The sequence below is a fragment of the Caretta caretta genome, chromosome 10, assembly GCF_965140235.1.
Source record: "Caretta caretta isolate rCarCar2 chromosome 10, rCarCar1.hap1, whole genome shotgun sequence".
Lineage (NCBI taxonomy): Eukaryota > Metazoa > Chordata > Testudines > Cheloniidae > Caretta > Caretta caretta.
This window is the reverse complement of record NC_134215.1, coordinates 26,400,490-26,421,437: the sequence shown is the minus strand read 5'-3', so window position 1 is coordinate 26,421,437 and position 20,948 is coordinate 26,400,490. Positions and strand designations below refer to the sequence as shown.

The 20,948-nt window shown below is 40.8% G+C and overlaps 1 long non-coding RNA gene across 2 annotated transcripts in view; it reads right to left on the bottom strand.

The window, feature by feature from the left end:
- The window catches only part of LOC125643948 (uncharacterized), a 43,559-nt gene that overhangs the window by 7,173 nt on the left and 15,438 nt on the right, over positions 1 to 20,948 (bottom strand). The window contains exon 3 of one of the 2 annotated variants that reach the window (XR_012670160.1): positions 8,030 to 8,155. The exons of the other annotated variant lie outside the window; for it this stretch is intronic. This is a non-coding gene — a long non-coding RNA (uncharacterized LOC125643948). The remainder of the gene's footprint in view (positions 1 to 8,029; positions 8,156 to 20,948) is intronic. 2 annotated transcript variants of the gene reach the window in all.

Below are 20,948 nucleotides of genomic sequence, written 5' to 3'. Positions count from 1 at the left end.
CTCTGCCCCAAGAAGAAAAGGAGTACTTGTGGCACCTTAGAGACTAACCAATTTATTTGAGCATGAGCTTTCGTGAGCTACAGAAGTGAGCTGTAGCTCACGAAAGCTCATGCTCAAATAAATTGGTTAGTCTCTAAGGTGCCACAAGTACTCCTTTTCTTTTTGCGAATACAGACTAACACGGCTGTTACTCTGAAATCTGCCCCAAGAGTTTACAATCCAAGTGTAAAATGAGAGACAACAAATGGACACATCAAGAAAGAATTAAAATGTAAGAATATAAATTAATGCCAGTCAATGTGGTTTTATGGAAAATAGGTCTTGTCAAAGAAACCTGATTTCATTTTTTATATTAAAGTTGGTTGATAAAGATAACTGCATAGATGTAATAGAGTTAGACTTTCGTAAGACATTTGACTTAGTACCGCACAACATTCAGATTACAAAATTATCACCAAAAAGTACCAATAAAGCACACATTAATGGTTTAAGAATTGGCTAACTGACAGATCTCAAAATATAGTTGTCAATGGGGACTCGTCTTTGAATGAGGGTATTTCTAGTGGAGTTCTGACCCTATTCAACACTGCCATCAGTGATCTGGAAGTGAATATAAGATCACTGCAGATTTAAAAAAAAAAAGATTGGCAGAATGGCAAGTGATGATGAGGATAGGGCAGATATACAGAGCAACTTGGATTACTTGGTCAGAGGGGTCCACTCAAACAAAATCAATTATAATACATTTATATCTATGGAATGAGGTATCTTGGAAAGCAATGACTCTGGAAAGGCTTTAGTGGTCAAATTGGACAAGCAACTCAGCATCAGCTCCCATTGTGATGCTGTGGTAAAACAGGTTAATGCAATCCTTGGATGTGTAGACAGGGGAGTAGGGAGTAGATTTTTACCTTGGTATACAGCATTGGTGAGACCAATACTGGAGTACTGTGTCCAGTTCTGGTGTCAACATTTTTAAAAGGATGTTGAAAAAATGGAGAGGGTGCCAAAAAAAAAAAAAAAGAACCACAAAAATTATTCAAGGGCTAGAGGAAATGCCTTGCAATGAGACACTGAAAGTGCTTCATCTGTTCAGTTTATCAAAAAGAAGATTGAGAGGTGTCTTCATTACAGTATATAAGAAGACCCATCACAGGGTGAAAATACTGAGTGCTCAAGAACTCTTTAATTTAGCAGGGAAAGACAGAAAATGGCTAGAAGTTGAAGCCAAACAAGTTCAGATTAGAAATAATGCAGATATTTTTAACAGTGAGGGTGGTTAACCAGTGAACAAACTACCAAGGAAAGAGGTGGATTCTCCAGCTCATGATGTCTTCAAATCAAGACTGTGAATGCTTTTTTGCAAGCTATGCTTTAACCAAACTCAAATTATTGGACTCAATACAGGGGTAACTAGATGAAATGTAATGATCTGTAATATGCAGGAAGTCAGACTAGATGATCTAATGGTCCTTTCTGCCTTAATGTCTGTGAATCAGATGGGAAGAGAAAAAGGTAACAATGTGAATGTTAATAAGATGTTTCTTGGCACTTAATGCTCTAGGTCAGTGGTGGGCAACCTGTGGCCCGCATGCGGCTCATCAGGGTAATCTGATTGCGAGCTGCGAGTCATTTTGCTGACGTTGACCATCCGCAGGCACCGCCCGACCCAGCTCCTGCACGTACCTGCAGCCCGCCGCTTCCCGCAGCTCCCATTGGTCGGGGACAGCGAACCGCGGCCACTGGAAGCTGCAGTGGGCCGTGCCTGTGGACGGTCAATGTCAACAAAATGTCTTGCAGCCTGCAATCAGATTACCCTGATGGACCAGAAATTGCCCACCACCTGGTCTAGGTCATATATTTACCTTATCTCTTCAGGGTTTGATATTATTTCTGTAACTTTTGGAAATCTCCTAGATACTGCTCCTAATAAAACTTAGTTCTCAGTGTTGCACCACCTCTTTTTTGAAGAGCATCCTCCCTATCAGCCATTGGAGGATTTTGGATTACTTGCCAATTAGTGCATGGCAGCAGTGAGCTTACCCATGTCATTTAAAAATTGTTAGAGATCCAAAAGAGTGGCATAATTCAGAACTTTCCTAACAGGAGGTGCATGTGTGGTTTCCAGATAACAACGCAACATATTAAAACAAATTAGCTCACTAACCAATTGTCAACTCACCTATAAGGGAGACAGTGTACATGTGTTTAGATAGGACCTGAAGTAAAGTATCCTGATTCTTCTGTCTACTGAGCTCAGCCTTATAGACTGTAGGGAGTAGCAGTAAAATTTTCCGAAGCACCTAAGTTACTTAAGAGCCAAAGTCCCCTTGAAAGTCAATGAGATTTAGTCTCCTGAGCTGCTTAGGCACTCTTGAAAATGGTACCCTAGAGCATTTAGTAAATATTGCTTAGAGAAAAACTACTTTAGGCTACTCAGTTCACCATTAGTTTTGTTCATAACTGTCCATTTCTACTTAGTGTTCTCTGAAGATATTTTTCTTTGTATTGTTATCCCTTTTGACCTGAGCACCTATTCAATATTCAGGGCTTTGCTGAGTTGTTTCCATTCAGAGGAGAAATTGCGGTTGGAGTCAGGTATTTATCTGATGTTGTTTATTTACAAAGAATGTACAAAGTCCTATTTCCCTGAACACAGCAGGAGTCAAGCAACAGGAGGCAGTTTCTTTGCTCACAGTTCCACGCCTCTCTCCAGCCAGCACTGTGCCCTAAAAGTTTTCTCTCTTGGCTGTGTTACCTGTGCTTCTCTTGACGTCTGCTTCTGGCTCTCCTAGTTTTTCTCTCTCATAAGCACGCCAGCTCATGCATTTGCATTCAACCTCCAGCAAAATCCCTTCACCCACATAGCTCAGCTTCTGACCAGCTTTCCATTTTGGGCCCTGGATCTTACTGTTTCAGCTATTTTACTCAAAGGAACTTAACTGCTTTTTACATTTATCCTGAATGTACGGTAACGATGAGGCTCACCAGCTTCAGGGAGGTTTCACCCAACCTCCATCATGACATTATCTTCTGGACAGAAATCAGCCATTTCTGTATTATACTGAACATCTTTCATGATTTAAGATGATCCAAAATACTTTTGTGGAATTTGGGCCAGATGGGTGTAATGCCAGTTTACACCAGCTAAAGATCTGGCCCAATATTAGGTACAGTGTGCAGAACATTATTCTTCTGATTAGTAAGGCCAGTCATGGTAACATCATAAAACCAGTCAGGTGGAATCTCTCATTGCTGAAAAAGATTTCTTTAGCCCATGCAGCCTATACCAGTGGTTTCAAACTTTTTTTTTGGTGACCCAGTTGAAGAAAATTGTTGATGCCTGTGACCCAGTGGAGCTGAGGATGAGGGGTTTCGGGTGTGGGAGGGGGCTCAGGGCAGAGCGTTAGGGTGTGGGCTGTAGGGTGGGGCCAGGGATGAGGGGTTTGGGGTGTAGGAGGGGGCTCTGGGTTTGAGGGGGCTCAGGGCTGGGGCAGGGGATTGGGGCCCAGGGCTGGGGCATGAGCCTACCTCCGGCGACTCCCGGTCAGCAACGCAGGCTTCCTGCCTGTCCTGGCACCATGGTCCGTGCTGCACCGTGGAAGCGTCCAGAAGCGGGCCCGGCTCCTAGGCGGAGGTGTGGCTCTCACCTGCAGGCATCGCCCCTCCCGCCCCAGCTCTCATTGGCCAGATCCTGGCCAATGGGGGTGTGGAGCCGGTGCTCAGGGTGGGGCAGTGCATGGAGCCCCATGGCTCCCCTGCCTACGAGCCGGACCCGCTGCTGGCCACTTCCAGGATGCAGTTCAGTTTCAGAACAGGTAGGGACTACTAGCTTTTAATGGCCACCTGCCAGGGTCCTTGGTGCTGAGCAAGGTGACCCAGTGGCTTGCATTCCGCAACCCAGTACTGGGTCGTGACCCGAACTTTGAAAACCACTGGTCTATACCACTGAGACATTTGGGGTGAAACTCTGACCTCATTTAAGTCAATGGGAGTTTTGTCATTGACTTAGCAGGGCCAGAATTATGCAATCTGCATTTTCGGTGTTTTGTAGCAAACGTGTATAACAAATGCATAGGAAATACTGGTGGGTTTTCACTATGGATTAGGCTTTGGTAGTCTCCCAAATTATGTTGGCCTATTTAGGCATATTTAATGCTATTTTGGGCTTGTTGGTATGCACACTGCTCATTGCTTTAAATGTAGCCTCAGGGGCCCTTTGAGCTGGAGTTAGAGATTAGGTTCTCCCGAGGACTCTCTCCTGTGGACTCATACATGGAGGATAATGGGACTGAGCCAATTTGTACTGAAGTCAGTGGTTGTAGGACCGAGTCCAGTATGATGATAAAAGTACTATGTATATGAGTGAGCCCGGGTATCACCTGAGTAAACAGAATGAAAATATCAGAGGAAAATCCTTGCATGCCCGTTATTGCAAGAAATGTATAGATTTGTCACAAGAACGATCTTAGTTATACACTGATTGTGTAGAAGAAAAATCTACCAGGCATTTGCCACTGATGCTGCATGACACTTAATTTCTTTCAGGGAGGTTAAATCTGGGATGCCTAAATAGTCTGACAGTGTCTCTTTGTAATGTGATCTCAGATTCATGGGTCTAGCAAAAACGACAGTCCATCTACATTGGCAGTCTGCCGAAGGGATACCTGGACCTGGACTATCAAGAGACGTGCAGGACTGGGGAGCAAATAGAGACCTTGGTGAAATCCTGGCCCCATTGAAGTCAATGACAAAACTCCTATTTCACCCCTTGATCCAGCAAAGCACTTAAGCATGTGTTTAACTTTAAGCACATGAGTAATCACATGAAGTCTATCAAGTGCTCTTATATTTAAAGTGCGTGGCAGTGCTGTGCTGGATTAGTGCCTAAGAGCTTCAGTGAATATGGCTGGGATGAGCATGTGCTTAACACAAAGCATATATTTAGGTTCTTTGCTGAGTTGGGGGTCAAAATTATTTATTTGAGACTGCACTTTCTTGTATACAAGAACTTACACAATTAACTGGTAGGAAATTTAACTTCCTTTATACATCATAAAAGATGACAATCTCAATCTGCTTTGGAATTTAGGTGTCCTACAAAATATATGCCTTTGCGTGGCCATTGTCCCTATACAAATTTCCTTTTACTAGTTTTTAAATGAGAAATGTGCTATATAGATTCCTTCAAAGAAGAATTAGAATTGAGGATTTAATCATAAAGAATGGCAATTTATACGTGTACATTATTACTCTTTCAATTTAGTAATTCTGAAGGAAGGGACATGTTATGAAAACAATTCTCATGTATATGGTGAAACTGCTTGTTTTATCACATGAAACCAATAGATCACTATATTCTCTCCAGAAGGATTAAAATATGATATGCTTGAATATTGGGAAAATTTATCTCTATATATCTTTAAGGAGTAGTAGATTTTCAGTGATAATCCATTGTCATAACCCTAGCATAACGACCATTCAGTTAGATGGGAGCAACACTGAGCACTTTTGAAAACCCAGCCCCAAGTGATAGGTGTCTTTAAAAAAATGTAGAGACTGGCAAGCCGAATTAATGCACTGTGATGATGGGATTTCACTTTTGATCTCAGAACTAGAAGCAATTCTAAAAAAAATTTCCTTCATTTATCCCTATGTATAGTTTAGTGAATTTTGTTATTTATTTATTTTATTGTGGATCTCACTTGGAGCCCCAGTCATGGACCAGGACCCCATTGTGTGAGGCATTGTACAAACAGAGAACAAAATGGTGGGTCCCTGCCTCAAAGAGCAATCTGTTTCAATAGGTTTGTATTTTTATTATAAGAGGTTTTAACGTAAAGGAAAATAAGACCGAGCATTTCAGGGTGCAAAACAAATGTGGGGAGGCAAAGAATGGACTTAGCACTGCATGAATGAATGACAAGCAGCATGATAGATTTATTGCCACATCAGTGACAGGATGGGGATTACAAGGCATCCACCCCCCTCCAAAAAAAAAAGTATGAGTAGTGAGAAAAAGAGGTGATGAATGCAGAGTACAGTGATGAGACACATATGCATGACTTTTACAAAGGAAAGAACAAAGTTGGCAAAGATCAAAATGATCAAGTGTCTAGTTTAATGTTGTAATAACTGTCACTGCCAGTCAGAAAAGACCTCTTCTTCAAAGACATGGAGCATTTCTGTGAGCAGCAAGATGAATATTCAAACTTTCAGACAAAAGGAAAGATGATGATTGAAGAACTCTGGGAAGACAACATGTGGCTAATGGAAAAGGTGCTTGGAATCACAAATATTAGCATTGTAAAAAGGAATAGTGTGAGGCAAAAGGGATGTTTATTATGTTGGAAGCAAAGCTGTGTAAAACCTTTGAGATTTGCCTGATGGATACTTCACAGGACAGTGATGCTCCGTTAACTTTGCATCCTAAAATTTCCTTGGGATGATATTTTCTCCTGACCACAAACTAATTTCAGTCTACCAAAGGACAACAATTGAGACCAACACAGCCATTTGGAACAAAGCTCTGAGGGAAAAAAAACTGTAACAATAAGATACAGCCATTCCAGTTGACTAAATATTCTATTTTCAAAAACATGGCAGAATTTAAACTTCTATTATGTAGGATAATGTATAATGGGATAATGTCCCAGGGCCTGATACGGCTGATGATGAAAGCTTTGCCATGAACTTTCATGGGACTATGGGTGGGTCCTCTTTCTCTAATCTTGCCGGCACTTGGTGGCCCATGCTTTTAAAAGGAAAGGACTATATGCTGCTGTTAGTTATGCTGTTGTAAATTCAGATGGCAATACAAAATACTTGTTGATTGCCTGTTCTGTTGGTTCCCGCAGAAGCACCTGGCATTGGCCACTATCGGAAGACAGGATACTGGGCTAGTCTGGCCCAGTATGGCCGTTTTTATACCATCTGTGTAATGTTGGAAACAAGTCTAGTGTATCAGGCTGTGCCTGTGTCATTTGACTGGAATCAGAGGAGGTTCAGTGAGAACCTAGAATTCCTCATGACTGAAAAAGTTATTAACTTAATAATCATACACTGTAGAATATTATCATGTTACTAACTGGGGTTTCAGGATGCCAGAACACTGAGTTACATTGTTTGTGGTTACTTTAGGTTAGATTATGGGATTTTAATTGCTTACTGTATATTTTTTGTCTGTTTTAAATACAAGAGCTTTAGATTTCAAAGTAGCAGCCGTGTTAGTCTGTATCCGCAAAAAGAAAAGGAGTACTTGTGGCACCTTAGAGACTAACAAATTTGTTAGAGCATAAGCTTTCGTGAGCTACAGCTCACTTCATCGGATGCAAGAGTTTTAGAGAGCCTAAACTGCTCCCATTGAAGTTACTGCTAAAAATCTTGATGAGGCCAGATGCTCTGGTCCGGTCAGACTCTGATCATAGCATGTTGTCTCTGCGGTGTCTGGATCGTATAGCTGACCTTTAACAGCTCAATCCTCCAATGCATGTTAGAGCAGCCTTGGGGCTGCTTTAACTTCCATCAGCTGTTTCCTAAGTTTCTGTTTTGGGGGTAAGGACAGCTCCAGCAACAAGGACTTGGCGGGAGGGGTTAAAAAATAACTGCTCTAGAGGTTCTGCAACCCAAGGATCCCTCTACTTAGGGGGAATTCTCAAGGAGCCCATTAAGCCACCTTTAAGGCTGCTTTGTGCCTTTCAGGACTGACATTGACTTTAAAAGATCAGGATTCAGTCCAGAGTAGATAAACAAGGTCAAAAACACAAATGGTGAAATCCTGAACCATTCAAGTCAATGGGAGTTCTGTCATTGACTTCAGTGGAGCCAGGATTTTACCCAAAGGGTGTAGGATGAATTAAATCACTTACATACCATGGAAAACAAACATAATCTTATCTGTATGGAAGACTCAAAAATATAATATTTTCAGAGTATGTTGCGGAAAAATTAAAGTAAAAAACATGAAAAAATACAGCAATATTTTAATTAGGTATTTTACAAAAGAAGAGAAACTTAAGCAATTACTCACCAATTAGTAACAAATTACTCAACAGCTTAGCATATGATGATTTACTAAAGTGTCGATCAGTTGACTCATACAGCTGTATTTCAGTCAAGAAAAGGGACAACACTATAAAACTGGACCCTAGAAAAACTTGGAAATAACAGACAGCAATCATTTTTGGCCTTCAAGGATTATCAGCTCTTACATAAATTAAGGATGGTGTGCAAGTTAAAAGGGTAGGCTGCTGTAGTAGAGCAATACATTGCCAGAATACCAATGCATGCTCTTGTTTACTGTAAGATCGTAAGTCTAAACTCAGTTATATAAGGAGGATTATGTTTCTATGAGCATACAGGGCAAAGGATTTGCCTCTACTCTTAATTTGTTGAAAATGGAATCAGTCAAGAGCTATTCTGCTGGTTGAAAAGGAGACATTTGAATACAGAGAATCACCTGGTTGCTAGTCAATAATGGAGCTTAATTCAATATTCTGATATTATTGAAAGCATCTATCACTGTAGCATCTGGGTTTCAGATATTCAAGAGCTCAATAAGAAAGAAGAATGGAATATTACAGCAAGCAAAGTGCCAAGTCCTTATGAGTATAGCACAATTCCATTGAAATGTTCACCAACATGGGAATAACTGTGCAAGTGGAAGTGAACATCAATGTACTAGTAAAGGGACCAGATTATGAACTCAGGTATACACAGGAGCTTCCTATTGAGTTTACTGGGATCCATGTAAGAATAGGAGGGTGGATTTGGCTCTAAAATGAAGCTGGCAAGAATGCTTAGGATGGTGATGCTGTTACTTTGCAAATGATTTTTTTGGGAAAATCATAAAAGAAGAAATTACATTTGAGACAATGAGATTCTGATCTTTCTAAAAGAGGATTCTGTATTCTTGTTATCATGTCTTAATCAGAGTGTCTTATAATACAGGAAACTGACATTATCCAAAGGAGAATTTAAATGGATGTAAAAGGAAAAGACTGTTAAGAAAATATCTGGACATCAGTTGTCTCCTTCTATGAAATCTCTTAGAGGACCCCTTTATTACCATCCAGATTTGGTTTGAAAATTCATGTTTACAATAACCTTTCACCATTAGGTAGTCCAGCTGTCTGTCCCTAGAACTATTGTGGGTTTAGATTATTTATTGAAGTTTGAAGTTTATATTCTTGCAACACTGCGTTCCCCTTGGGGTATTGTTATTTTTGCTAAATGAAGAAGAAACAACATTTCTGATAAGAACATTTCATGAGAATAAAGTTATTTCTTTATGGTGAGTTAAACTAAGTGTTCGTTTTATGTTCTGAGATCAGCATTGCAGAAGCAATACAAATCTGAAATTTAGGAAGCAGTGCACTATACTTTCCATACATCACATTAAAGGGAAATAATCCCAGCTAATTTCAGTTTTCTGTTACACCCATGAAAACCTATTTACTCCACAGATGTAAGTGAGGGCAGAATTTGATTCTCCGTTCTAGCATAGCGTGCTTCTAAACCAGTCCATTGTGCTAGATTTATAAATGAAGAGGAGGTGGGCTCATCAGGGAGCCAGTTCTGGCTCTCTGATGCATGGAGTCAGATTCATCCCCAATGCAATTTAAACTGCTGCAAGGCAACTTTAAGTTCTATCACTGTTATAGGGTTCTTAATCGAACCTACACCAGCGGGAAAGAGCTGTGGGAGAGCTCTGCTCCATCACCCCCCTCCTCTGTGTCACTGCCACTTCTGACATGCCTCCCCACCCCCATGCTAGGGAGTGGTGTAGAAGCACTAGGACTGTCTGTGCCACAGATACACCAGCAGGTAGTGTTCCCATCTGTCAGAGGACTCTGCTGGTGGGCATCTAGGGCCAAATTATGGTCTCAGTGGCACAATGAGGCTGTAACCTGGCTAGAGAAATCTAGTCCAACATGTTTAGAGTGATTAAGTTTTCCATACTGTCAGGACACAGTTTTTGTCACTCGAAAAGCACCATATGATTGAAATATGTGTCTTTTATACATTTATATGCACTATTGATTCTCACTTGCTTCCCATCTTTCCATTTCAGTTTGAAATGGAAGCACTTAAAGCACTGACTCCAGATCTAAGCCTATAGTTAGAACAGTGTAATGTCCTAGAAGAAAAAGATTTCTGCCATAAAAAGCCAGAGGTGGAGAAGCAGCGTGTTCTAGTGGATAGAACATTGAACTGGGACTTGGGAGATTTGGGTTCTGTTCTCATCTCTATTACTCACTGCTGTATGACCTTGGAGAGGTCACGTCTCTGGGCCTGTTTCCCTTCACACCCGTTCGTCTATTTAGATTTTAAGTTCTTCTGGGCAGGGAATGTATCTCAATGTATGTTTGCACAGTGCTTAGCACAATGGAGCCCTGGTCTTGGCTGGGGCCTCTAGGCACTACTGTAATACAAGTAGTAAACCCGCCCTTCTTTGGCTAAAAGTTACAATGCTGCCTTTCCCAGTCTAAGGCCCTAACTCCATTAGAATAACTTGTACTGGTGTAACTACATTAGTGCTGCTATTCTACACAAATCTCTAATGTAGATGTGGAAAGTCCTCCAGTGGGGCTTAGTTCAGGAATATAGCAAAGTAAGGTACTCTGGGTAGGGTCTCACTTCAGTGCAGTGCACTTACCTACACTGGGGGATTGTGCAGGTGTAACTACATTAATGGGGTTACACCAGTGTGAATTTTCTTAATGTAGACATGACGTAAGAGCTTGATCTTTCACTGCTTTGCAACTGATAAGGTGATATACTGCCATACAGAATGCAGGTAAATCATGAGCATTCTTAACTGTCCGCCCTTTGAACCACAAGTATAAATGGCGGTATGGGTTCCCTTTCTGGGACTTTAGAATCAATAAACATAGAGTGGCAAGCTCTTCAAATGGGAGATCTTTATATTCCCCCACAGACAATGGAACTGGGACCATTGCAGAGCAGAATTGGGTGATGGGAAATTTTGGACAAGTTTGCCAAGGAAAGCAGTTATGTTAATGAAAAATACTTTGTAATCTCTATCCACACAGAGCAGACTGGACCTCAGCATTTAAAGTTTAATTCAAAAGACCCACATCTAAGAATTATGGGTAGAACTGAGTTTATCTCTCTTAGAAGGGAGGATTGAAAGCTATGGTTCTCAAGAGACTAGAAGTCCATTACCCTGTGTCTTGCATAGGAATTCCTAAGTGACTGTAAATAGTTACCATTCTGATAGAGTTGCAGTTTACTCCCACCTTCCTTTCAATTCACATTGGGGTAAATGACTACACATAGTGCAGGGCAATGGAGAATCTGTCCCCAGCTGTTTCATACTGATGCTTACCCATTAAGCCATCACTATTACACTGCTACTCCTGAAAGTCATTTGTATTTGTGATACAGTGGTACACCTGAATGCAATATCTCTATTAGCAACTTTGTGAACCCTATTAGAGACTGATCTCATTCCATTGAGTTTAGTGAACATTGGATCAATCTCTAATTCTCTGTGACAAGGTGGTCTGGTGCTTTTTCTTTGGTCTTTCTCCTGTTGTAATTGACCCCAAACTCTGCTTTCTTCAGCAAGCCTCCCCTGGCCTTTCAGGATTAAATCATGTCTTTCCTGCCTAATTGTTGTTAAAATAACCCAGCTGATTCCCAGGTGTCCACATTCTCTGCTGCTCAGTTGAAAGAAAAGAAAGTGGAAAAGGAACTAGAACATAAAAATTCTGCAGCATAAATAAACCTAATGCAGGGAGAGGGGAAAAAACCCAGACAATACGATCTTTCATACTCCATTAATATCACATTCACTCACACTACATGCAACGTAAGAGTAGCCTAATGTATCCAACCTCACAAAGCAACAGGCCATTGTGTCATACTCTGCTGAATGCATGGTTGTCCTCCTATCACTTTGACACATATACACCTCCAGCATGCGTTTTTGGAGCTAGCCTTTTAAATGCAGCAGAACCAGGTAGCTGCAATGCTACAGTAGCCATCTTGCAATGGGTTGCTGCAATTTTCTCTTTTCCAATTGGTAAGTACCTGTTACATTTTCCCTTTCTTGTTGCTGAGATGGGACTTTCTGTCATGCTGTATGAATCTCAGATAAAGAAACCTCACCCTTTTTTTTGTCCTAGGAGTGAACTGCAACTGTAAAGATGTTTTCAATATTTAAACTAAGAGGAAATGCAACTATTTGTACCACATACTACAAGTGCTCCATAGATGTGATTTTTTTTCAGTGTGGTCTTTGATATATTGTTTATTCTAAAAACATAGCTTTGCAAACCTATTTCTTAATATAAAATGTAATGAGAAATGATACTTTGTCCTTCTAACTTTCCTCCTTGTGTATTTCTGTTTGTTTTGGAACAAATTTTTTTACCACACTTGCACTCCCAATCTGAATCAGAAAGAATGAGAACTCCACAACCAATGTCAAAGACGAATGATTGTAAATCAATAGAGCAGTGCGCAGCAGGACCAATAAGCGTTACCTGTTGAAATAAAAGGGCTACTTATCTTGACTCCTAATGTGCTATGTTATTTCTATCATAGATATTGCTATTCTTTGAACTATGCCTTTGCCAATTAAATCAATTCAGACCAGCCACTTGCATCCTGAAGACAAGACAAAGCAGCTCCAGGAGAACATGAAGAATAATTAGCATTTTCCCCATATAGTAGAAGAAGAACAAAGTTAGACATACTAAAAAAAGTCCATGCAGTAAAACTAAAATCTGTGGCAAACTTTGCAACCACAGAATCAATGAATACATGTATAAAGACCCCTAGAAAACTTCTCTGGCCCGAGGAAAGCCTTAAAGTGGCTATACATAGTTTGTGTCCTTGAGTATCATCAGGTTGTTTGTCACAACAAGCTGTCCTTTTATATCTTGTGAACTCTGAAATTACATGACAGAACAACAGTGATAACTTCAATAGGCTTGTATGGTTAAAAGGATGTTACTAGCTTCTTAAAGAAAGCAAGCACTGCTTCAAACACTAGAATACATGTTTGAACGTTTTAGCGTATTCTGTACTTGGAATCAGTTTGTTTGACTTCGTAATAACGGCCATGTATACCTTGTTATAATTCTACAATATTCTTCCCAATGCACTAGATGTGTGGCTGAGAAAATTAGAAGGCTCAACTTGAAATGAGAATCCAGTTCACTGATACTTTATTTATGCTCGTGCAATGCCATGATCTCCTTAAAGCATTAAGCACATGCTTCACTTTAAGCATGTGAGCAGTTCCATTGAGCTCAGTTATTTTTAACTACGTGCAGGGGCAGTGACTCATGGCAATATGACCTTGCCTCCAGTGATGTCGGTGGACAACAATAGCAATGACTTCAGAGGGACTAGTCATGTGCCTAATTGCTTTGCTGGACTGGGGCCTAGGTTGGTAATAACTTTGTGTACAAAGCCAGTGGAAGTGCTTGTCTATACAGACAATTAGTATGTGTTAAGATGGCAGTGTAAATCTAGAGCACACTAGCTTGCTGGGCACTAACTGGCCAACCCTGCTAATGTGCACTAAAAGTTCTATGCTCTTTAATCTACTCCCATTTCAAACTGCAGTAAAGCATGCTATGGCATTTTCAGTGTGCAATAGTAGGCTCCATACAGCCAGACAGTGCACTGCAGACTAGTGTGCTATAGGTTTACACCCCAGTTTACCGTACATTAGTTTTCCATATAAACAAGCCCTATATAAAAGAATCAGGCCCACGGAAGGCTGTGGGGGAAAGGATTTGATTGCTTTGCTGTTTCTAAAGCCATAATCCCAAAGGTATGCAATGTGTTTGGGTCTTCTCTTCTCTTTTAACTGTGGCTATTTTAAAAACAAACATCTGGGCTGAGATTTTTCAGAGCTGTGCAGGGGGTTTGGCCACATATCTTCTGTTAATTTTCACTGCTTTGAAAACCTCAGATCAGACTGTAGAGACCTTTCAGCTGGGAAAAAAGTGTGCCGGGAAAAGTTGCTAATTTATAGGCACATCAATGTTGGGAGGAGATACAGAAATACCGGAGGCACATTTAGACTCCTGCTCTCTCTACTCCATTCATTGCACTCACATTATTACATCATAAGAGTTGTGCAGCACATTTTATCTTAGGATCAAAGTGATCTGCAAACACTGATGCCTTTTAACTCACAATTGCACTGGGATGTAGATAAATAAGTGTAATCCTCACATCACAGAGAAAAAAACAGAGGTACTGAGAGTTCCAGAACTTGACTACTCAAAAACTTGAGAAGTTTGAATTTGTGATGCTGCTGGAAATCTGATGAGTGACATGGGAATCCAGAATGCAAAATGGGTTGCATTGCCTACACAAGAGGCCATGTGGTGTCTGCTGCTAGCTTTAGATGGAGAGTCATGTTGCCACTAGTCTCTGCCCTTGTATGTGGGATGACAGTTTATGGTCCAGTGCAGTAGTAATACACAGATGTGGGGAGGAATAAAAGAGGAGTAGGGAAATGTGTGATGTTCCTTCTGCATCTTGGCTGACGCAACTAACCAGGGACTGAGCCAAAGACTGAAACTTCACATCTCTGCAGCTTGAGCTAAAGAGCCAGGCCGCGTAGCCTGGAACATATCCTCTGTGGGTTGGGCTCGGAGAGGTATTTGTCACATACAGTGACCAGTTGGTTGCATGTGCAAAAGCATGAGTGATCTATAATCCTTCCCTGTTTTAATAGGAAATAAGCTTAATAGTAGGTGTTCAGCCTTCTTGTAAATCAGTAAGGGCTAAATCCTGCAAAGTGCTGAGCACTCTAGCACCAGCGCAGCAAAGCACTCAAGCATGTGTTTATCTTTACCTGAGTTTTACCACTGAAGTCAATGGGAGTCCTCACAGTGCTTTGCTAGATCTGGACCAGAGGCTCAGCCCCTCGTAGCATCAAGCCCCAGGGTCCCAATCTTGCAAATCACCGAAATACGTGTGTATTTGTAACCAGGCATGTCTTTAATCTAGTCAGCACATGCTTAAAGTGCTTTGCTAGACTGAGCACCAGTTCCTAATATTCCTGTACAGTGGCATTCTCTCTTGAGAATAGTGCTAGCAGAGCCAATGCAGAAAGGTAGCCCACAGGCCTACTAGCAGGCTGTAGGGTAAGCATCTCTGTGGAGTAATTTAGGGTGGAAGAAATCCTCCCCCAGTGCTGGGGAGCTGCTGCACTGATGCTGCTTGTGCCTGGTAGATGAAATGGCCTTAGTAATGCCATCATCCTGGTGGGAGGATCTGTAGAATCTGGGCAACAGCCTACTCCGTTCACCCCTTGCATGTTATCATGAGTCCCTATCATGGCAGGCCTCACACCAGCGATGCACAATCCAGGCATGGCCTCTCAGAATCCAGCTTCCTCCCTTGTGCTGTGGAACAGCACTGGTTCCAGAGCCAGGAGGTGCTCTGCTGCCAGAGGGGTGGGGACTGCAGCTCATGCTTAATGCAGGCACTGTATGTTATCCCCTCTTTTGTCTAATGTCACTCAGTTTATTAGTCTGGCTAGGTTGGGTTTTTTCCTTTCCATTAATTTTTATGTCAGCAGCATTCATGCATTCTTCCCCAGAGGCTCAAGGAAAATAAATAAGGGAGTTCAATTGAAAACTAAGGAAGAACTCTGGTATTTAAGAAAAATAAACAAATAAAATTGATTATTTATATAACAGAAAGGATTGACTTTGTGATTTAAATGATTGAAAGAAACATTATTGCCTAAGAAAAATTAAACTACATTAGTGTCCAGACAGCCCAAATCATGAGTCACAATTATGCTTTATGATGGAAAGCATGATTTTGACATGTTTGTGTATGTATTCTATGTACACACTGTATAAAATATAAAGTATGATTGTGATGCACATGTCTATATACATATTTTATATATCATACGTATAGATATAACACACATATTTTCAACATCATAATCATGCTTTATTTTATATATAGTATGTGTAACTAATAAATAGGACCCTACCAAATTCACGGCCATGAAAATCATATCATGGACCTTGAAATCTGGTCTCCCCCAAATGAAATTTGGTCTTTTCTATGCTTTTACCCCATACTATACAGATTTCACGAGGGAGACCAGGGTTTTTCAAATGGGGAATCCTGACTCAAATGGAGTTGCAGGGTTATTTTAGGGGGGTTTCAGTCTTGCCACCCTTACTTCTGCGCCACCTTCAGAGCGGGGTGGCCGGAGAGCGGCAGCTGTTGCCCAGGCACCCAGCTCTGAAGCCAGTGACCCACCAGCAGCAGCGCAGAAGTCAGGTTGGCTGTACTTCAACCCCTTCCTACGATAACCTTGTGACCTACCCCCTCCCCTGCAACTGCCATTTGGGTCAAGACCCCTACAATTACAACACCATGATATTTCAGATTTAAATAGCTGCAGTCACAAAATTTACGATTTTTAAAATCCTCTGACTGTGAAATTGACCATGTATTTGATAGGGCCCTGCTAATAAAGCATGATTATGGTATTTGTGAATGTATAGATACACGTTGTCATAAATATAAAGGGAAGGGTAAACCCCTTTGAAATCCCTCCTGGCCAGGGGAAAGCTCCTCTCACCTGTAAAGGGTTAAGAAGCTAAAGGTAACCTCGCTGGCACCTGACCAAAATGACCAATGAGGAGACAAGATACTTTCAAATGCTGGGAGGAGGGAGAGAAACAAAGGGGTCTGTGTCTGTCTGTATGCTGCTCTTTGCCAGAGACAGAACAGGAATGGAGTCTTAGAACTTCTAGTAAGTAATCTAGCTAGGTATGTGTTAGATTATGATTCCTTTAAATGGCTGAGAAAAGCATTGTGCTGAATAGAATAACTATTTTCTGATAGTGATTGTCAGCCTACAGAAAAAGACAATTCCCTTGTCTCTGCTCTGGGCCCAAATTAAAGCAAAAAACCTCCAACTACTTGGAAACCTGCTTACCCAGCCCAAAGAAAAAGCAAATGGGTAGAACACACACCCCCTATTTACTTTTAGGAAGAAAAGAAAAAAAAAACCAATGGGTTGGAAGACTGTGAATTTCCCTGCAGGAGTTAAGTACCCTGCCTCCAGGCAAAGAAAACCTGCAATTCACAAGATAATCCCCTTTTGTCTCTGCTTGGCCACAAAGCAGAGAGAAACCAAGCTGCTTTCAGTTTCAAAGCTGCTTTCTGGACTTTCTTTCCAAAGAAAAAAAATTTCCTTTTTAAAATCTGTATTTCTAGTTCAAAAAATCTCAACTGGATCTCAGATGATTTCAGGTTAATCCCACCACTGTGCCACCATGTCAAGGTTCCTCCCCCACTCTGAACTCTAGGGTACAGATGTGGGGACCTGCATGAAAAAACCCCCTAAGCTTATCTTTACCAGCTTAGGTCAAAACTTCCCCAAGGTACAAAATATTACACCCGTTATCCTTGGAATGGCCGCTACCACCACCAAACTAATACTGGTTACTGGGGAAGAGCTGTTTGGACGCGTCTTTCCCCCCAAAATACTTCCCAAAACCTTGCACCCCACTTCCTGGACAAGGTTTGGTAAAAAGCCTCACCAATTTGCCTAGGTGACTACAGACCCAGACCCTTGGATCTTAAGAACAATGAACAATCCTCCCAACACTTGCACCCCCCCTTTCCTGGGAAATGTTGGATAAAAAGCCTCACCAATTTGCATAGGTGACCACAGACCCAAACCCTTGGATCTGAGAACAATGAAAAAGCATTCAGTTTTTTACAAGAAGACTTTTAATAAAAAATAGAAGTAAATAGAAATAAAGAAATCCCCCCTGTAAAATCAGGATGGTAGATATCTTACAGGGTAATTAGATTCAAAAACATAGAGAACCCCTCTAGGCAAAACCTTAAGTTACAAAAAAGATGCACAGACAGAAATAGTTATTCTATTCAGCACAATGCTTTTCTCAGCCATTTAAAGGAATCATAATCTAACACATACCTAGCTAGATTACTTACTAGAAGTTCTAAGACTCCATTCCTGTTCTGTCTCTGGCAAAGAGCAGCACACAGACAGACACAGACCCTTTGTTTCTCTCCCTCCTCCCAGCATTTGAAAGTATCTTGTCTCCTCATTGGTCATTTTGGTCAGGTGCCAGCGAGGTTACCTTTAGCTTCTTAACCCTTTACAGGTGAGAGGAGCTTTCCCCTGGCCAGGAGGGATTTCAAAGGGGTTTACCCTTCCCTTTATATTTATGACACACGTGTATCAGAATCATTTTACCTAATCTCTAGATTTATATCTAGAAGACATTTTATACCTCAAAGACATAGACATATATAAAATAAGTCATTGGGCTTGATCCTGCAGTATTTAAGAAAAATTCCTAGTGACTTCAGTGAGGCATTTAACTGAGTAAGAGCAACAGGATAATAGTAAATGCTTTGGGTGGTCAAAACTGCCTTCGGGATTTGGATTCCAAATTCTCTCCCCCAGGGGAGCCAGAGCTCTTGTACAAGCTGTTCTCTCTAGCATTTAATCTTATGCTGTCGCACAATTTTTGCCTACCTTTTGTCATTAGCTCAGCAGTCTGATTAAGTTCAAGTGATGCTTTAAATGCAGGAGAGAATGTCGGAACTTTGACGAGTTTTCTGAGATACCATGGGCTCTTTCCCATAAAAATAAAATGAAGTTGGGTGTTTGCATCTAAAATTAATGACCGTATCACTAGGTAATCTGTTCTTTCATCTTTCCTTCCTTAAATTGATTGATCCCTACATTCTGAATACAGCACCAAGCTTTTGTGGCAACCTGAAATAGATTTTGAATTGTGCTGTAATGGCATGGATGCTTGTTAAGAGTTTCTGAAAGTTTAATCCACGAATGATTTATGGGTTTGTGTAAGAGCAATAGCAAACATTATTTGTATTTATCACGCCCCAAACCTATTATCTGACACCAGTGGTAATTTTTTATTGTTTGTACTTCAATGAATTTGAATTATAATTATGTACAATAGCAGCTTTATGATAAATATCTTAGTGATTTACAAAGTATAATTAATCCTACTCTAGAGATGGGGAAACTGAGGCCCAGAGATGTTAAGCAGCAGGCTTGAGTTCTTACAGAGAGCAGAGCGGGAAGTAGAATTCAGATCTCCTTGTTCCCAGTCCCATGCTTAGACTAGTACCCCACATGTCAGAGGAGTATAAATGAGGGGAATAATAAGAAATGAACTGAATTTGAACTATTCTTAGTTTTAAAATGTATGAATAAGTGACACTTTTCTCTTGTACCCCAGTTCCTCTACTACTTCTCCCTTTACAATTAGATGGCCTGAGCCTAAGAGTTCCCATCTCTTTCTCTTTATTTGTCTGCCATTTGCCCTCAACCACTTTATTTACTTTCTTGCCTTGCTCTCTCCCCACCCCCGTCCTGATATTCCTGTTTAGGCTGACCAGACAGCAAGTGTCAAAAATCAGGACAGGAGGTGAGGGGTAATAGGTGCCTATGTGAGAAAAAGACCCAAAAATCGGGACTGTCCCTATAAAATTGGGACATCTGGTCACCCTATTCCTGTTGCAGGCTGTCACTGGGCTTGCCAACTTTGATTGGACAAATTCCTGGAGGTTTCTTCATATGACATAGTCTTTAATTAAAGATTAATCTTTAATTCCTGGAGACTCCAGGACAATCCTGGATGGCTGGCAGCCCTAGCTGTCTCACACTCGTTAGGTCTACCACTCTCTGCTGGGCCAAGTTGGTGGCTGTATGAAAATCCTGCATAAGCAGGTTTTTCCCCCAGGTCAGGGATATCTGCATATATTATGTGCCTCTCTGGGGAAGCTGAGGTTTAAAGCTAGCAGCCACCCCAGCAGAACTGACCAGGTCACATACACATCTAGTGCCCTGCAATACATTTGTCAAGGTTCAATGAAACTGAAGGCAGCATTTTTAAAGGTGATATGAAGAAGTACTTTTTCACCTGACTCATAACTAGCCTGAGGAACTCATTGTCACAAGATCTCATACAATCTAAGAGTTTAGCAAGATTTAAAAATAGGATATTTATATGAATATTAAGAATATTCAGAATTAAAATGTATAAAAGTTTTTTGGAAGGGTATAAACCTTTATGCTTGAGGGCACAAGCCAACCTCTAACTGATGGAGATTAGAAAGCAACTTTCCATTATATATGTAGTACTCTAACTGCCTACTGCAAGGTTTCTTACACAGGTTACTGAACTGCTCTGGTATTGCAATTTCTCTGTCCCTAAAATGTCAGAGAAGGTGATAGAGGAAATCAAAGACTGTGGGTGGTGTTCTGGGGCCATAAAATAACTTAGGTTGGGTAGGGAATATTTATCTGTAATGATCAAACTTTTCTAAAGTTCAGGTCAAAATTTGGTCTTGAATTTTAAGCAGATTCTTAATTAGTTTGAACCAGTTTGCTTAGCTTTAATGAAGAGGATATTTTTCTCAACACCTGTAGGAATTTTTATTTTTTTTTAATACAATTTGTGCTTTAAATGTAAGCTGAATCACTTCTATGGGGTATAAAGATGGACAAACGCAAACCTCCGCAGACTTAATGTGTCAGGTAATAAAGGCAACATGTGAGATAGCAGTATTAAAATTTAATAGTCTAATAATAAGGAGAATGTGCTGGTCATTGTGTAGGAAAACAAAAGTTAAAAGTTCAGCCTGTGATTACAGCTTTCCATGTTGAGCCTTAAGGGCCTAATTTAGATCTGTGGCTTTGCAGCACAATGCGGTGGAATCTTTCAGAAGAAAGCTGCATACAGATTTCAGCGCAGTGTTCATCTCTCATGATCTGAAATACAAATGGCTGCAAACATAATTGTGTCATGTAAAAGAGATGGGCTTCGTTCAGTCTTCTCTGTGAGGCTGTTGCCACGGGACAATATATTTTCAGCTAAATATTTCTGTTGCCAGGAACATTTTCTCCC